The 18,143-nt window shown below is 42.0% G+C and overlaps 1 non-coding gene across 1 annotated transcript; it reads right to left on the bottom strand.

The window, feature by feature from the left end:
• Window positions 1-17,672: 17,672 nt before the first annotated feature.
• Window positions 17,673-17,772, bottom strand: LOC120361206 (small nucleolar RNA U13). The gene has a single exon (XR_005577549.2). It is a non-coding gene; the product is annotated as a small nucleolar RNA U13 (small nucleolar RNA).
• Between the last annotated feature and the right edge of the window lie 371 nt (window positions 17,773-18,143).

Raw genomic sequence — 18,143 nt, 5'->3', positions numbered from 1 at the left:
TCAGTGATCACCTTGATGGAAATGAAGCTTGGCAATGCTTTTCACTGACACCTAAGAGGAGACAGTGGATGGGAAAGAAGCCCTGCAGATCACGTTAGGGAGCCGCCCCCATGGTGTGCAGACGGATCCAGTCACCATGCTCGATTGCACAGGTGTTTCGGGGACCTGCCCCTGGCCGAAGCCTGTGTTGGAATCACAGGTACGGAGCTGAGAGCAAGCCCCTGCCTGAAAACAGGTTGCAGTCCAGCTGCAGGAATCTGATAAGACTCAGACAGAGTCTAATACTGACCACGGGAAGGTGAGAAGGAGCTAGCACAGCTGTGTCCATGGGCCAAGAAAACCCAAATCACACAGGACTGTATGGCAGTAGGTGAGGCTCTGGGCAGGCTCAGTGGAGAGAGAGTGCCTGGAAGTGCCCCTGAAGGGCTTCTAGCCATGGGTCTCCACTGGCTGAGCCTAAGATCGCCAGGGAATGTTTTTATGAATCTCACTTCTGTCCCCACCCCGACCAGAAGTGTTGCTTTAGCTGAACAGACTTGATGTGGGGCATGTACCTGTTTAAAAAATCCCCTGGGTGCCTCAAGTGCTTATTCAGGACTAAAGAATCACAGGATCTCGACAAGGGGAGCCAGGGAGAGAGCACTAAATGCAGAGGCGCAGAAGGGGCAAAGGCTCAGCGCTCATGTCAGGGGAAGGCTGAGCAGTCCGTCTGGCTGGGGGAAATTGGGATGGGGTAGAGCTGTAAGGCAGCAAGGAGCTGTGTGCTCCACAGGGTCTGGGGTGCAGATGAGGAACCTGTGTTTCTGTAGTTGGGATAGATGCATTGCTGCTAAGGGATCAGAGCTCCAATGGAGGGGCAGTTCCTGGCCTCGTGATTGCCATGGCTGGGGTGAGGAGAGGGAGCAGCCAGGCACCCACAGCACTGAAGTCCAGGTGAGCAAGGTGAGAGAGCCTCACCTGTGAGATTGCCAGCATGGGAATCTGGGGGAGATAGCCTGACATCAGCAGGCTTCAAATCTTAGCCCTGGCTGCAAAGTAAGCCCACAGTAAAGCGAAAACACAGAAGATGTGTTGAGAATGAGCTGCTAATCATTCAGGAGGTGTGAAGAGAGCATGAGATCAAAGAAGCCACAGACAGATCACAAGTTCAGGGGTTCAAGGTCAGCCTGGCCAATGTGTTGAAAGCCCATTCTCTACTGAAAAAATAAATTAGCAGGACATGGTGGCATGCGCCTGTAATCCCAGCTACTAAGGAGGCCGAGGCAGAAGAACAGCTTAAACCTAGGAAGCAGAGATTGCAGTGAGCTGAGATCATGCCATTTACTCTAGCCTGGGTGACAAAGCAAGACTCTGTCTTGAGGAAAAAAAAGAAGAGCCACAGAGGAAGGTAAAGGCTCACGACCACAGAGCTTCAGGGTCAGGGAATTCAGCTTTGACCTTCTGCACATTGTTATTCAGACTATGATTATAACCAAGAAACAATCACTCCTCCTTAAACACGTGATTTGAAAAATATTGTTTTCCTTTTATTCTTAAAAATCTTGTATACGGACAACTCTATTTTGCCAAAGCTGTTTGCATTCTTTAGTTTAGATTAGGCCCCCAGATTTGAATAGGTGAAAAAACTGCATGTGGCCACTCTTTCATGTGGGATGTGAGACGCAGTTGGGGCTGGGGCGGGGGCTCTATCTTCTGCTGCATGGGAGCCAGTTCTGCTCGTCACCTGTCTGGGTCTCTGAAGTCAAGATGGAGATCTAACTACTCCAATGACTCAGAGATTTTGAGCATGTGTTTTTTTCCACTTGAAACCCAAAGTTTCAGAAAAAGAAAGTGTCACTAATAACAAAAGCTGCGATCCATCAGGGGTCTACAATGTGACATGCAACTCACATATATTTCCCGTGGAATCTTCACAATGGGAGACAGAAGCTGAGGCTCTCTCGGGAAGCTGTGGGACTTGCTCAGGAACTTGCTCGTACCAGCTAGTGGGCGGCAGAGGAGAGGTGCAGGTCCAGATACGGTGCCAGTGTGGAGAATCGCTGTGCTGTGCTGCCTGATGTCAGCCAGAATGACCATGAGAGGTCAAAACGGTGCCACTAAGGGGAGGAGCATCACCCACACCAGAACAGACACCCCAACTGCTCCAGCCAGCCCCTATCCCTGGGCCCAGCCACTTCCTCTCCTCTCCTCTTTCACATTCCACAGAGTGGCAGATTAAAGTAAAGTGGCACCCAGGGACATGGGAATTGGGGAATCTATTCATGAAAAACTGAGGTTATAGCCATATGGATCCTGATGGCCACAGGACAGTGAGGCCAAACCCATTGGGAACGGGAGTTCTGTGTGGTCAGTGGCGTGGAGTGTGAGCTGTCATCATTGCAGGATTCTGTGGGTTTACTTACAGTCACCACACCCAGACACGGTGCTGTATGGGAACAGATCAAAGTCTCAGGGAAGCTAGACACAGTTTACAAAAACACAGTGCTGGCGGGATTGTAACTTTCCTGTGGAACTCGAGGCAAGAGGTATTGATCATAAAAACAACCAAAACTGGTAAAAGAGCTGAAGCTGCTCCGTATTTATCTGTGGTGCAATTCCAAATACTTGGTGGCAAGCCTCCTGAGAAGGACAGGAGCAAGGACCTGGCGAGTTTCATGGCAAAATAGGTTCTGAAGAAAACAACACCACGCCTTGTTCCACAAGGCTGGGCCTGATTTTGCTAACCCTCCTGAGAGAGGATAGAGGATGTTTCTCAATCCAGGGGACAGCTGGGGAACTCGGCTCCCCTCCTTTCCTTGGGGCCCCTCCATGTCTTCATGACTCCCACTGCCCCTTGTAGCTCAGCAGCAGACCCAGCCCCATGGTTGGGACACCACTGCATCATTGACCCCAGGACTACATGGGATCTTCAAAGATGGCAGCTGGGAAAAAGAAGGCTGGCCAGGAAAACTCCTTGGAGGTAGCATTAAGGAGAAAGGAGATTTAAGACTGTTGATTGTTGAAATAATGGCAGTCTGCTCACAAGCAGTGTAAATAGTAACATCTATGTACAGTGTCTATGTACAGGAGGTAGATTCATGAAGCAGGGATGCATTTCACACCATCACAGTCTACAACAAAATTCAGAATGTTTTGCAGATTGAGATCTACCTGACAGTGAGTTGCATTTAGCCAGGGTGCTGAGAAGCTCACTCTGTGTATGTTTTCTGGTTGCTCCAGTCCCCTGCTCTGCACAGCCGGGTGAGACCCAGGACCCATCTTCTGAGGCTTTGTTGGCATCAGCCATATCTGGGCTCGCACCGCTCCCCTGCCTCCTGCTAGCCAATATTGCGAGGGGCCTGGGCTTTAGCACACATTGGGTCACATCCTGTGGTCATCGGAAGGCCAGAATTGTGATGCTTTCTGACCAAGGTGCTCCCTGGCTGGGCTGGGGGCCCTGGACCCAGGACACAGCCTCCTGGGTGGTCCTCGCAGGTTCTTCCCCTCCACGGGGCTCTGCAGAGTGTGTGCTCCAAGTCCTTACTCCCCATGGAACACAGGCCACTGTCTTTTTCTCCAGTCTTGTCTCTTCTCCTCAAGTGCTTGTCCCTCTGCCTTTCCTTTAAGGGAAGATTCCACTCAGCTCCCTTCCATGGGTCTGTCTCCACTGGGGGGTACAGGGACAAAGGCCAGTGGACATCCATCACTTGTTTTCTCCCACACCCATTCACCTGCCTATCTGCGCTCACACCTGGGGGAACAGAGCAGCAGACAGCTCATTTTTAGTGGAAAAAAATATGTCTCTGTCCTCTGGTCTCTCCCTCCTCCCTTCTGTCATCTCTTCTCATGTGATCCTACGGCCCTCATGGGATGGCCACCTTGGTTCTGGTTTTAAAGAGGAAAATAATAATGAAATAATAAAGCCAATGCTCTCTTACAATGCCTTTTACAATTTGACAAATATCAGAGGATTCTGAATGTGAGCGCCACCTGCTCCCCACCTCATACAAAAGGAGAAGGGGAACAACAGAGGGAGGGAAGCTGACTATGGGAGGAGCTCCAGGGACCTGCGTGACTCCTGCAGTCCTTGGAAGAGCCTCCTGGTCCACACCCCTTGTCACCCCAAAGCAGGGACCCAGACCTATCCCAACACCAGTGTGGCCTGCTGAGTCTTCTAATATTTGAATTTGATTTTGGCCTCATCATTTTAATTCTCTGAGTACTTTAAAAAGTTCTTTATGGTTTTATGCTTTATTTTTTAAGAGCAGCGAGGGGACTAAATTCTGGGAACAGATTAAATAATAAAGCACATTCTGGAGGAATTCATAATTGTATCCATTGATGGCTTCATATAGAAAACGAATTTGGAGAAGGGTGGATGTTGGTGAATAGGAAGTTAGTCTGAAACCATGAGTGTCTGCCATAGTACCCCTCTGCAAGCTAATAGATCAGCCTACCGCAGTTGACTGAGTGCTAGGCACATACATACATACACATATATGTCAGGCAGGTGATCTGCACCGTAAGGACTCACAGTACATACAGACAGACATCTCTGTATCAAGAAATAGGCCATTTATGCATAAAGCAACTTGTATGGTTTCCCCATGCCCCATCACCCCAGGGAGATATGTCGAGAGCCACCCAGAGCACCTTTCCTTGCAGGGTTTGAAATGATGAAACTTGGAGCTTATCTGGGAGTTGCTGGCCCATCCACCTATCTTCTCTGGATAGAGGCAGGGCTGTGAGAAGGGGATAGTTGTTGCTTGAGAAGGTGACAGTCCTCTCTCGGGGAGGAGAGAAAGGTCTCTAGGTTTACAATCCTGGAATGTAATCAGGTATCTCTGGAGATGTCTGTAACTCTCTCAAGAAGCCCCTGTCTTTCACTTCCAATGCTTGTTTGCTAATCAACCATCCTTTAACCCAGGTTGCCAATAATTTTTGTTCAAATGACTCTGACCATGCAGAAACAAGAAAACATTCAAGTGGCATTGGCTCTTAGTGCTGCGTGAAGTAGGAGAGTTGTCCCAATAGTTAGACATCATGTGTGTGAAAGCTCAGGATCAAGGCTAGGAGTCACAGTTAGGAGAAAGTTGACTTGGCTGAAGCATTTTTAGAAAATCCTTGGATTGGGTAGGAGATCATTTGCATTCAAATAATTAGAAGTAAACATGCTGAAATCTCAAATTTTATAGATCGATATATAATGTGTTTGATGAGTTGGGTTTAAAAGACTACCCTTCCTTACCAAGGAAATAATAATAAAAATGAAGAAAAGTATATGCTTTCAGAAACTCCTATGAAATGATATCATTGAGTAGTAAGAGGATGGAACCATTGATGGTTGATTATGAAGTCACAAAGGCAGGTACGGTTGCATATTAACATTTACTGAGTGCTCTGTATGTATCAAGAATTGCTTAAAGTGTAAGTTACCTTGGCTAACATCATTTAATTAACCACACTTATAAGGCAGGTTCTACAATTATTCCCATTTTGCAGGTTAAGAAATGAAAGCACAGAAAAGTTAAGCAACGTGACAAAGATCACACACCTAGGTGAGTGGCAGAGCTGTGATTTGGACCCAGGGAATCAGAATCCTTGCTTCTAACCACCAGCCTCTGCTCTCCTGAATAGCTAGGTATCCAATTTGACTATTTTCAAACACCAGCAGGACTCTATAGAGGTGGGATGTGGAAGTGCTGAAGGGCATAGATACTATTTTTTTCCTTTTATATGTATTAAATTCCATATATTTCTCCATAATCCCTTAAGCCCTATCCAACAAAAGCTTAGTTGTTATCTTGAACAGGTCAGCCTTGGTGATCTTTTTCTCTGAGTGTAAACATCAGACGTTCCTTCTGTGCTTCATCTGGTGCTCTCAAGGGAAAAAGTGCTTCAGGAGAGAACTTGCTAAGAAACAGAAAGTGAGATTCAGGAGCTGTTGTTACCGTAGTGGGAATCCCACTGTAATTGTTAGAGGCCTCCATATTTCAATTCCTTATTCAGCTCTCCCAAGTATGAAAACACAGTGCAGCCATTAATAGATGCCTGGACACTGCCTGGAGGCCCCACGTGAACACCCAGGACCCATTTCTTGACCCATCCCCTTTCCTCCACATCCTGAGCTCTGTACCCCTCAGCAAGGAGTCTAAGCACACTAAAGCTACATCTTCAGCTTTGATGGCTTCTCCCTAAATCTTCTGTAGGAAGTCTTTGAGGTTGAATGTTTGTTTTGCTCTTTTGAATCCTAAGAATAGTAAGTGGAAGAAGTCAGCGAGATGTCTAAAGAATGCTCATTTATTTAAGTTGACTTAATTATCTCCATTAAACTTAATTGTCATAATTGTTGCTTCACTGTCATTATTGTTTTTCCTTTATAGGGTTCACCAAAGGCATTGTGAGCTTTGTGCGGCTGTGTACATGGTGTTTGATCCTATTTATTTTCTCATTGCTTACTTCCTGCTCCTTAGGGAGTCCGTGGTTTGCTCAGGATCCTACCTTGTCTCCAGGCTCTTTGAGGATGGGACAAATAACTGTGCCCATTGTCAGCCTATGATGACACGAGGAAATTAAACATGCAGATACAGTAAATCATGTAAATACACAAATGTTCCCCAGAAACATTCTTATTACTACTAGAAGTAGCTAACATTAATTAAGACTGTAAGTCAGATACTTTACCTATCACCTCTGATTTAATCTTCTCGATGACTCTTAAGTGGTAGAAATTATGATTTTGCAGATGAGGAAACTGAGGCACAATAAAACAAAGGGCCAAGGTCACAGAGTTAGGAAGTGGCAGTGCTGGGATGTAAACCGAGGTGTATTTTAAGCTTGGAAACATCCTGTTAATTTATTTACTATAGAAAGTAGGGTGGTAGGCTTCTGTTCTTTGATTTCAGGAATATGATGTAAAAAACGAAACTACATGGTTCCTGATAGCTTCAACCTTAGAAGTTCTTTTTCTCTTAAAATTATCATTATTCAAGACAGAATTTTCCCCTCTATTTTGGTATACAATTTTTTTTTCTGCTATCATGTGTTTCTATTTTAGGTTCTTATTTACAACAGAAAAATATTGGTGCAAATAAAACTTTAAAAAATCAGTTACAGTTGGGTATCCCCTATAAGCCAGACTAATTTTCCTTCATATGCCCTTTTAACAAGGCCCTTGTTGAAATGCCCATGGATACTTGGGGGTGATGACACCTGGATGTGTTGCCTAAGTCATTTATCCAGTTATTTCACGTCCACTTAGAATGGCATTGTGAAGGTGCATTTTGATGGAGGTGCCTGGTCCAGGTGTGTTCAGTGTTCTTTAACAGGTGCCACAGGGTAGAATGAAAGTAGCACAAAAGTGGGGAAAGAAGCATTTGTTTATGTCCCAAAGGGTATTCATTATCTTTTTTTTTTTCCTGCAACCACTTCTACTTTCCTTATCTCATTGATTTGCTCACCATTTCCTCCGTTGCCTAAGTGGGATAATTGGGAGTCAATCTAGACTCCCCTCTCCTTGATGGCACCTACTCCCCAATCCAACCTGTGACCAGATTCTGTTTGCTCCACTGATATGTATTAATCAAACCACCTTCTTCACCTTTCCACATTTTCTGCTTTCCTCCAATCTATTGTCCACAGACTATCAGAATCAGCTTCCTAGAATACAAATTTACTCAGGCGAATCCTTTCTTAATGTTTTTCAGACTCTGAAGGCCTACTGGATGAAGGCCAAACTTCTTACCATGGCAAAGAAGATCCTCTATGATTCAGCATCTGAGCCTGGTCTGCGTCTTCTCTTATTCTCCCCTTCCTGCATCCCATCCTCTAGCCAGACCCAAGAAGTGACAGATTACCAAACGGGCCATTCTTTCTTATGCTTCTTTACCTTTCCTTCTGTTGTTTCCTCTAATGAGATTAATTTCCATTTCCCATGCCATTTACTTGCATATATCTATTTATATTTTAAGGACAATTAACTATCACTTCTTGAATAGTATCTTTCATTTTGACTACCCACTTCAAACAACTGAGAAAAGGCTACCTCTCCATTTTGTCTTATTTTCTCTACACATATTTGCTCATCAGTATCATCATCATCTCAGCTCTCACCATTGAGCAATTACTCTCCTGTAATTGATTTACTAAGTATTTATTGGGTACCTACTACATGATGAAAGCTGTCATACATGCTGGGTGCACAGTGCTGAGAAAACCAGATATGATTTTTGCCCTGCTGGACTCTGGAATATAAGAGAGACAAACCTTAAACAAAACAAGAGCTGCAAAATGATGAATTAAAATACGACATAACATGAAAGAATGGGGAAATAGAGGGAGAATAAGAGTGGAAGGAAGCCTACTTTAAGTGTTAGGGGAAACATTTACTAAGGAAGAGACACTTTCCTTGTTTCATTAATTTACACATCATGTCCTCTGAGACCTTACCGATGAATGTCTCAAAATGAAAGCTTTTAGTTCACTGATTTTCCCTATTGTTTTCTGTTTTCTCTTTTATTGCTTCCTTCTCTAATCTTTGTTATTTCAGTTCCTATGCCTACTTTGAGCTTCATTTGCTCTTTTTTTCTTATGCAGGAAGCTGAGATCTTTGATTTCAGACCTTTCTTCTTTCTAATATAGGCACTTCAGTGCAATAAATATTCCTTTAAATACTGCTTTAGCTGCATCTCACAATTTCTAAAGTATAGTTTTATTTTCATTTAGTTCAAAATACTTTCTTCTCTCTTTTTTTCTTTGATCCTTGGGTTATTTAAAAGTATGCTATTTAATTTATAAATATTTGGAGAATTTCCAGATATCTTTCCAATATTCATTTCTAATTTAATTCCACTGTGTTCTGAGAGTGTACTTAGAGACTTATTTTAAGGCTCAGAATATAATTTATCATGGTAAATGTTCTATGTGCACTTGAAAAGTGTATATTCTGCTGAAGCCGGGGTTGAGTGTTCTGTTAATATTAGGTCAAGTTAACTGAGTTATTCAAGTCTTCTATGCCCTTATTTATTTTTTTGTCTACCTGTTTTACTGATGATTGAGAGTACTACTGAAATCTCTGAATATAATCGTGGATTTGTGTCTCTCCTTGCAATTCTGTCAGTTTTTGCTTCATGTATTTTGAAGCTCTGTTATTTGGAACATTTATGTTTAGGATTATTATGCAATGTTGCTGCTCTTAAGAGGTTAAACTATTTCTTCTACTGCATACACCATTTCCTGCTAATATAATTATAATCAGTACTTCATCTTTCCAACTGCTTTATGGATATGTTGAGTGGGATATTGTATGGGTATCTCAAATACAAAATAATACAAACAATACAATATCCCACTCAATTTACCTACACCTAAATTTTTCCTGCTTCCTGTGTTCTTCATATTAGTTAATGATGACTAAATTAGCACTTAACAGAACCCAAATACAGTTGGTTCAATCCGACAGAGATTTATTTTAATATGAAAGACATTTGGACAAAGGAAATCCAGGGCTAGTACAAAGGCTTAGTGGTCTTTGGGAACCCAGGATACTTCCATTTTTTCTATTTCATCACCCTTAAAATATGGATTCCATCCACAATATTATCTCTTGATTAAAGATGGTGCTTGGAGCTCTGGCCATTGCATCCAGTTTCCAGTTAGAATGTAGAAGAAAGGAGTAGGAGGGCAGCAAATATGCACACCACTGTCTTTTAAGGAACTCTCCTGGAAGTCCTGTCTGGCAACCTCTATGTGTATCTAATTGACACCCTTGAGCTGCAGGAGAGGCTGGGAAATCTGTGCTGCCCTGAAAGAAACTGGGGTCCTGTAACTAAAAAAATATATAGATAAACATGGTGATTATAACCAATTGGCAATACCATTGTTACTAATAGTGTATTATATTCTTAAAAACTGCTGAGTCAATTTTAAGTGTTTTCACCACAAAAATAAGTATGTGAGATAATGTATGCATTAATTAGTTTGATTTGGTCATTCCACAATTTATGCATGTATCAAAACATAATCTTCTACCTGATACATATGTAAAATTTTTGTCAATTAAAAATAAATCGAATAAATCAGTAAATTAAAAAACAAAGAAGATAGGTGAGTGGATAATGGGTTGACGGTGATTGAACCCCAGTCATTCCCTCAGCAAAAAATCTAAGGCTGGTCACCAGCTCCTCTCTCTCTCCTTTCACATTTGAGGACATACCCATGCTCATAGTGTGAATCCAACGTCTTCACTTCAGTCATGGCATCTTGGATCCATTCCTCATCCTCTTTACTGAACTATTCAGCTGTTACCAGAGTCCTCCTCCTATTTCTTTCTTTCTTACTGCTGCTAGAGATATTTCACTAAGCTATACTTTGCTAAGACCTTATTGCTCTTCTGATTTAAAAGCTTCCTTTAGGTCCACTAGTGAAAGAAGAAAATCCAAATACCCTAGATCATCTACATCACAGCCCTTTTCTTGCATGTAAACTCTCAAAGTTCTTTTCAAGCTGATGCTCCATTTACAACACTGAGCCCAAGGTTAAGGAAGATGCAGAGTTGGGGTTCTAGATTAGGATTGTGAGCCTCCTAATCCCAAACTCTATGCAGAGGCATCTACTTCCTGAAAAGGAGGGGAAGGAGAAAAAAGTGGAGGAGGTAGTCCGTGCGATCATGCGTGCTAAACAACAACTTACACCAGAGAGAGAGAGACTCTCTGGAGATGCACTTGTGACTTAGGTCAGGTGCACATTAGATCCTCAACTTGGAGATTTACTGGCTTTCTTGATTTCCAACTTGAGAAAGAAGTAATAGCTTGGAAAGTAATATGAGATAAGGAGGAAAGTGACATCAAGCGCTATTAAAATAGTATTTGTTGTATTTTTTCCAATTAAAAGTAATACCCATAAATAGTAAGAATTTGAAAAAATTCTTACTATTTTTTTCTAATTAACAGTGATACACATAAATAGTAAGAATTTCAGAAAATTCTGCAGCACAAATAAAATATAAAATCACTAGCGTTTCTACCACCTACATAGAAAAGTGTATTTATTTGTTTCATATACATACATGAGTACAAAATCAAACTTTTATTGTATGGGTAGCAATCATTATTTATATAAACAAATCTATATTTATTTATATAGATCCTTTTCTGTATTATAAAATTCATTTTTTTAAAAATAAAACTGAGATAAAATACAGAACAGGTATTTAGCTTACTTTTTTTCATTGAACAAATATGGTAAACATGTTCCCATGCTTCTAAATATTTTTCTGCAACTTGATTTTCAGTGGCTAGAAAAAATTTCATTGCATGGATGGAATAAACATTTCTTTGTTGAGCTTTGCTTCTGGTATTTGCTATTATGATGAATAATCTTGATATACCTTTTTATTTGGTGTATATTTGATTGTTTCCTTAGATAAAGAAGTAGAATTATTAGGTCAAATGATGTAAATATTGTTTTATACAAACCACTCTCCAGGATGATTATGCTAAAGTTTACTTACACCAATAAGGTTTGAGAATGTTCCCTATACTCTGTATGTTATCATTTAAAAATATTGTTTTAAAAATACACCCATTTTGATAGCTGATGGGCAGATCCCATTTCATTTGTTTGTTGTTTATATTCTTCTGGTTTGAATTGCCTCTCCAAGTTTTTGTTCCTAATTCCCTTGTGGTATTTAGTAATAATAATTTATTTATTATCTATAAATATAAATATCATTATGTATTCTTTTATTATACTAATGAATGATATAATGCTTGTGATAATAATGACAGCCAACATTTAGTAAGCCTTTACTGTGCTAGTTTTCATGTGTTTTCTTTTTTAATCCTTGCAGTCCTCTGAAATATATTTGATTATTATCCCCATTAAAATGACAGAAGTTTGTGAAATTAAATGAACCATCCAAAGTCACATAGTCAGTAATAGACAGACCAGCTTGTTAAAAGTCCCTTATATAGTATTTTAACCACTTGCCTGCAAAATTGTTTTAACTTCTCTCCTCCTGGTTTATTGTTCATCTTTTAATTTAGTTAATTTATAGAGAGAATTTCTAATTTTCTTATAGTTCTATGTAGCAGCCTTTCCTTTATTACATCTTCTTTTGCGCATATACTTAGAAACACTGTCCCTTGACAGTGATTGGCTAAGTATTTAGTTACATTGCTTTCAAATTATTTTATTGGTGATTTGCAGTGTGCCACTCTGCAGTCTATTTGAAATTTATTTTGGTATATGCTGTGAGTTAGGAATAGAGCCCTATACTAAAGAATCTATTCTCCCTTCTAATTTTAAAATCAAACTTTTACTGTATGTGTAGCAATCATTTGTATTTATATTTGTATGCATTTGGTTCTGATCTTCTACTTTATTCTGTTCAATTGATTTATTATTGATTCTCACTCCAGTATCACACCATCCTGACCCCTGCACCTTTCTAATATGCATTGATGTCTGAGGGGCATGCCTTCTCTTCCGTCGTCCATCAGAGTGCTCTTAGCTGCTCTTTCAGATGGTCTTTAATTCGGGCTCACTTTGGAGTGGATTTCTCCCAAGGCCCTGGTTCATCCACTTATACTTTCCTGCCCCATAAACACACCACCTGGTGCTTGGTTGGCCAACTAGAATCCTTCGAGGTGTCTTTGGGGGGTTTTGTGACTTCCCATTCTCTGCAGATGCACCGTACTGTGGAGGCTCCTCTCCGGCCCTGGACGGCAGTTTGACACCCAGGCCCTCTCTGGACACTGGCAGGCACGGCTGGGCTAAGCATCTTCAACAGTGTTGCAGACAGATTGTGTCGCACTTTCTTGGCATCTGCCATCAGCACTCAGCCTGAGCTTCTTCACCAGTTGTGGTTCTGGTTAATCCACTGGAGAGTCACCTCAGCCAGCATTTGGAAGAAGAGGTAGCGACCTCCATTCACACCAGCACAGATGGTATTCAGGCTATTTCAGAAATCCTCAGAGATGCCTGGAGCAACATTAAATTAGAACTGAAAGGACCTTGGAGATGATCAATTCCAAACTCATCATTTTCCAGATGAGGAAAATAAAACTCTCCTTAGATCCCCTGCTCGCCCCCTCCCTCCCCAAAGCTTTGATCCTCCTAATAGCCCCAGATATGTATTGCAGAAGCCAACACTGGCACCCAGGTGTCCTGGTTTCTAGCCCACAGTTCTGTCCTCACACCTTGCTTCCATCCTGACCTAATGCTGTCACTGTCAATGGCAAGGGTTAAATGCATCCCATCTATACATGGAAGAGGTCACTCCTGCTTCCTCAGTTCAGGCACCCAGCTTCAGTCTTATCCTGGTTAAATCTTGGCCAGGTTACTTCCAGCTAAGCCCCTGGTTCAGCCAGGCAGGAAACAACCTCATTAGGAGTGGATGAAAGGGAGCGTCACTGCTGAGCAGAGGAGTTGTTAAGTGACTGATGAAGCAAGGAAGAGGCTTCTCGACAGGACAAGTTATTGGCTCTGAGAAATGATGCCAAATTCCTAATGACTACAAGGGGGACAGGATGTCTATATATCCAACCACAAACACTGAAAACCTTGCATACTTTCTTCCTTCAAACTAGTTACTCACACTCTCCATTCCTTATAGCATACCTTTGATTCCTTCTAAATGTAGAATGGTATGAAAGACAGCTGATTTTCATCTAACTACCTGTTTGGGAAGATAATTAGAAAATAATGTCTGGGGAAGTAGCGTATACAATTAATTTTCAAAATATGTTTACAGAGCAGGCACTATAAGCTAGACTATTCTACGTGCTTGGTGGATAAGTTCACAAACAAAATAAAGATCTCTACCCTCATATATGTGTGTGTTTGTGTGTGTGTGTGTGTGTGTGTGTGTATGTGTGTGTGTGTGTATGTATATATATTTAAGAGATGGAGGTCTCCCTCTATCACTCAGGTTGGAGGGCAGTAGTATGATCATAGCTCACTGTAGCCTTGAATCCCTGGGCTCAAGTGATCCTCCTGCTCAGCCTCCTGAGTAGCTGGGATTACAGGTGGGAGTCACTGTGCCTGGCTCCTCATGGAGTCATGGTTTTCTGATTTGATCTTGAGACATCTCCATACCATTTCTGTGAGACCTGGTGTTATGAAATTGATAAGATTGTGCAGTCGGGTGCTTCTTGTCCATAACTGGTCACTATATTTATATGTTCTCATTCTGCTATGAAGAAATACTCCAGTCTGGGTAATTTATAAAGAAAAAATGTTAATTGATCCACAGTTCTGCGTGGCTGGGGAAACTTACAATCATGGCAGAAGGCACTTCTTCACAGGGTGGCAGGAGAGAGAATGAATGCAAGCAGGGAAATGCCCAATGCTTATAAAGCCATCAGATCTCGTGAGAACTCTCACTATCACAAGAACAGCATGGGGGAAACTGCCCCAGTGATTCAATTACCTTCCACCAGGTCCTTTCCATGACTTGTGGGGACTATGAGGATTACAATTCAAGATGAAATGTGGGTGGGGACACAGCCAAACCATATCAGTCACTGTTGGTGATGCTTGCTTCTCTCGGGTGTCTCTGAGATATATGATGAACAATGACAAGTGAACCAGGAGCAAGTGTACGGCGCATGTTCCTCAGAGCTTCACCGTCTACCCAGGGCAGTGTGGACCAGACTTCCAGACTGAAATGGAAAGGCTGTGTTGATATTGCAGAAAGATTACAGATCAGGACCCCAAAAGCCCATCATAACGTAAAATACCAAGAAGTCTTGTGTTTTATATTCAATTTTTTTGCAAATTAGGCATAGTCCTATAAGTCATTCATACATTAATATTAAAAGCATTGGACTTGCTCTTAAAGTAAAAGAACATTTCTTAACACCTCTTCCCCTAAATCTTCAAGTGAAACTTGCTGAAGAAAGATGCTCTAAGTATACTGTATAGATTCAAATCTGGTTTACCTGTGCATAGCTATAGAAGTAAAGCCCCTTCTAACTGGAGAAGCACAGATGTCTGAATGTTTCACAAAACCAAATTCTGGACACCAAAGTGAAGGGAGGTTTGGGTGAGAGTCATTATGCAACTTCATCTGCTGGTTGGGTTGTTCCTGGTTCTGCTTGGGTTCCCAGGATGTGTTCATCCTATAGGCCAAGATGGAAGTAGCAAAAATTTAGAGCACTGAAGATAAATGAAATGTAATCATTTGTCTTCTCAATATTCCAGTCTTCACTTAAAACCTTTAGCTGTTAATTAGACATTTTACAAAAGTCGGTTTATTTTAAAGGCCCCAATGTTTGAAGGACTATAAGGTCACTGTCAGTATATTTCTGGAGAAGGAATGTTTGTCTCTTGTCTTCAGGGTTGATGTTTATTAGTTTTCCCATCCAAAGACTAGGTCTGATGCCAACAAATCAGACCTTTTTTCCCGCATCAACAATCAAGCACTTGGACATTTCCCCACCAATGTAGAGGCACCCTGGGTTAGAATCATTTTCTGCTATGAGCCAAGGCTGAGTTCCAGCTCTCATTTACCCATAAGGAGCAGAGGGATGCAAAGGATTGTTAGTGGCAGAGAAGATGCCACTTTTTTGGCTGTTTTCCACAGCATTCAGATTCACATCTGAGCTCAACATGCTTTGTATGTTTTCTCCACATGCTGGGATAGGCCTGTTTTCAAAGATAAGGTTGAGAAATGGTGAGAAGAGGCTTGCTTATACTCATGGTCATCATTACAGTGCTATCTCTCTCCAAAATGGGAAAGGTCCCCTCATTGGAGATGAGCTTCAGCTTTGGTCCATCTCTGGAGTTACCTCTACCTGATTTTCCAATCTTATCCCCCAATCTTGAACCTCCCCTTTAACTGAAAGAACGACACCCTTTCCCCCCTTTTTATGTTTTGTCTGAATCCTTGGCAAAAGTATAGCTTATAATTTTTTAATTAAGATGCCTGTGTTTGAGAAGGTGGTGACAACTGATCTCCAGGCTCATCTGGTTTATCACATGTTCCAGGACAGGTTTGGGTCTGGGTTTCAATCAGGTCACAACATGAAGTCAGGATCTGTGATCATTGCCTTATTCACAGGAGCAGAGGCTTGTGGAAATAAAGGGAGGCACTCCAGTCCCCAACACACCCAGGGTCTTTTCATTCTGTGTCATTGGACTGAAATTTCTCCCCACAGGATCGGGACTGGAAGATGCCACAAGACTTGTCACTGACCTTGCAAGTGTTCATCTTTCTCTTTGGAACCCTGAATATTTTGACCCGCTTGGACAGATAATTTAGGGTATTTACAGATCCCACTTGATCAGTTGCCAGTACTTAGGCAGACTTGGTTTGGTATAACCGGAGGGCTGTCGTGCAAAGCCAGGAAGGTAGCGGTAGCTTTACTGTAAGTTCCTTACCAAGGAGGGGTAACTCATTAACTCTTCCACAACTTTTTCATTTTAGCTACCATTGAGCAGCAGCAGCATGGTCCTGTGGGGTCGAGACTAGGGTCAGCTAAGTTTGATTGGGTCAAGGATTGTAAAGACTGAGCCCGAGACTCTCAGTGGAAGAGTCAGACACAACACAGTAGAGAGAAGTCAGAGTCAGCCGTGGATTAAATGGAGAGGACTGCAAAGGACAAATTTACTATGGAGAGATACGTGGTGTGTATTAGTAGGCATGGCTGAGAGTTTCCAGAGGCAGAGGCCATCTCTTTAGGGACTGAAACTTCACAATGTCAGCTGTTGGTTGTGGTCATGCCCTACAAGCTGTTAAATATTGCTAAGCTTTGGGAGGAAATGCTGGCGTCGTCATATGTCACAATCAACCCAAGAAAGTCTCTGTTTATGCTGATGGTCCCAAGCTCATTATTAACAGCATGCCTTTCATTCTCAAAAGTCTGCTTGTTTGGAAAGTACCTGGTATGATCACACTAGATAAGGAAAGTAGATGATTCTACCATGTTTCTAACAGATCAGAGACACCCCAAGCTTTGAGGTGCTCCTCTCCCAACTTTTTTTTTTTTTTTGAGATGGAGTCTCACTCTGTCACCCAGGCTGGAGTGCAGTGGCGCTATTTCAGCTCACTGCAATTTCTGCCTCCCAGATTCAAGTGATTTTCCTGCCTCAGCCTCCTGAGTAGCTGGAATTACAAGTGTACACCACCACATCTGGGTAATTTTTTGTATCTTTAGTAGAGGGAAGTTTCACAATGTTGACCAGGCTGGTCTCGAACTCCTGACCTCATAATCTGCCGGCCTGGGCCTCCCAAAGTGTTGGGATTACAGGCATGAGCCACCGCAGCCGGCCTCTCCTCTCTCAACTTTAAGGCTGTTTTTAAATATCTTTTTATATCCTTAATATGCTCACATTTTTCTCCACCTTCTTGAACATATGGAATGTGGTTATAACTGTTTTGACGTCCTTGCCTACTAACTCCTTCATCTATGTCATTTCTGGATCAGTTTATGTTGATCAGTTTCCCTCCCCCTCATTATCCATTATGTTCCCAGGCTACTTTGCATGTCTGGTAATTTTTGAGTGGATGGCAAGACATAATTTTTAAATTGTTGGATGTCAGATATTTTTGTATTCTTTTAAATATTCTTGGCCTTTGTTCCAGGACACAGTTAAGTCGCTTGGAATCAGTTGATGCTTTTGAAGTTTGCTTTCAAGCATGGTTAGATGGAAGCAGAGGAGCCTTTGGTGCAGGGATGCTTTTTTTTCCATGTCAGATGGATGATGTTTGGATGTCATAACAAGGTTTGAGAAAGGCACGCCTCAGACATGAGCAAAAAACCCAATTGCACGTATGAACCACAAAAGAATCTGGTCTAGGGGTACTTTTTCCCTTTTGAGGATATGCAGTGCCCCATGTATTACAAGGTTTCTCCATTCTGGCTATAGGATCATCAACATTCCTTGCTCCCTGTAGCTCAAGGAGTATTCCTGCTCACTCCTCGTGAAGCTTCTTCACATCCCTGCCCTGACCAGTACTCAGCAGAAGAGTAGGGGAACCTCTTTTCCATCCCCAGACTCTCCTCTGTGCAGGTCTCTTCCCTGTGAAGCTCTATTTTCTCCATTACTCTCTTCTGCAGGGTTAGCCAGCATGGCATCCCTGAATTCTCACCTGTGTCCACAAACCACAAGGCTATGTTTAGGCTCTGTCTTTCTGCACCATCATTTAACTGAAAACGCTC

This window comes from Saimiri boliviensis, chromosome 4 (assembly GCF_048565385.1).
Source record: "Saimiri boliviensis isolate mSaiBol1 chromosome 4, mSaiBol1.pri, whole genome shotgun sequence".
NCBI lineage: Eukaryota > Metazoa > Chordata > Mammalia > Primates > Cebidae > Saimiri > Saimiri boliviensis.
This window is presented reverse-complemented; position numbering and strand designations above follow the sequence as displayed.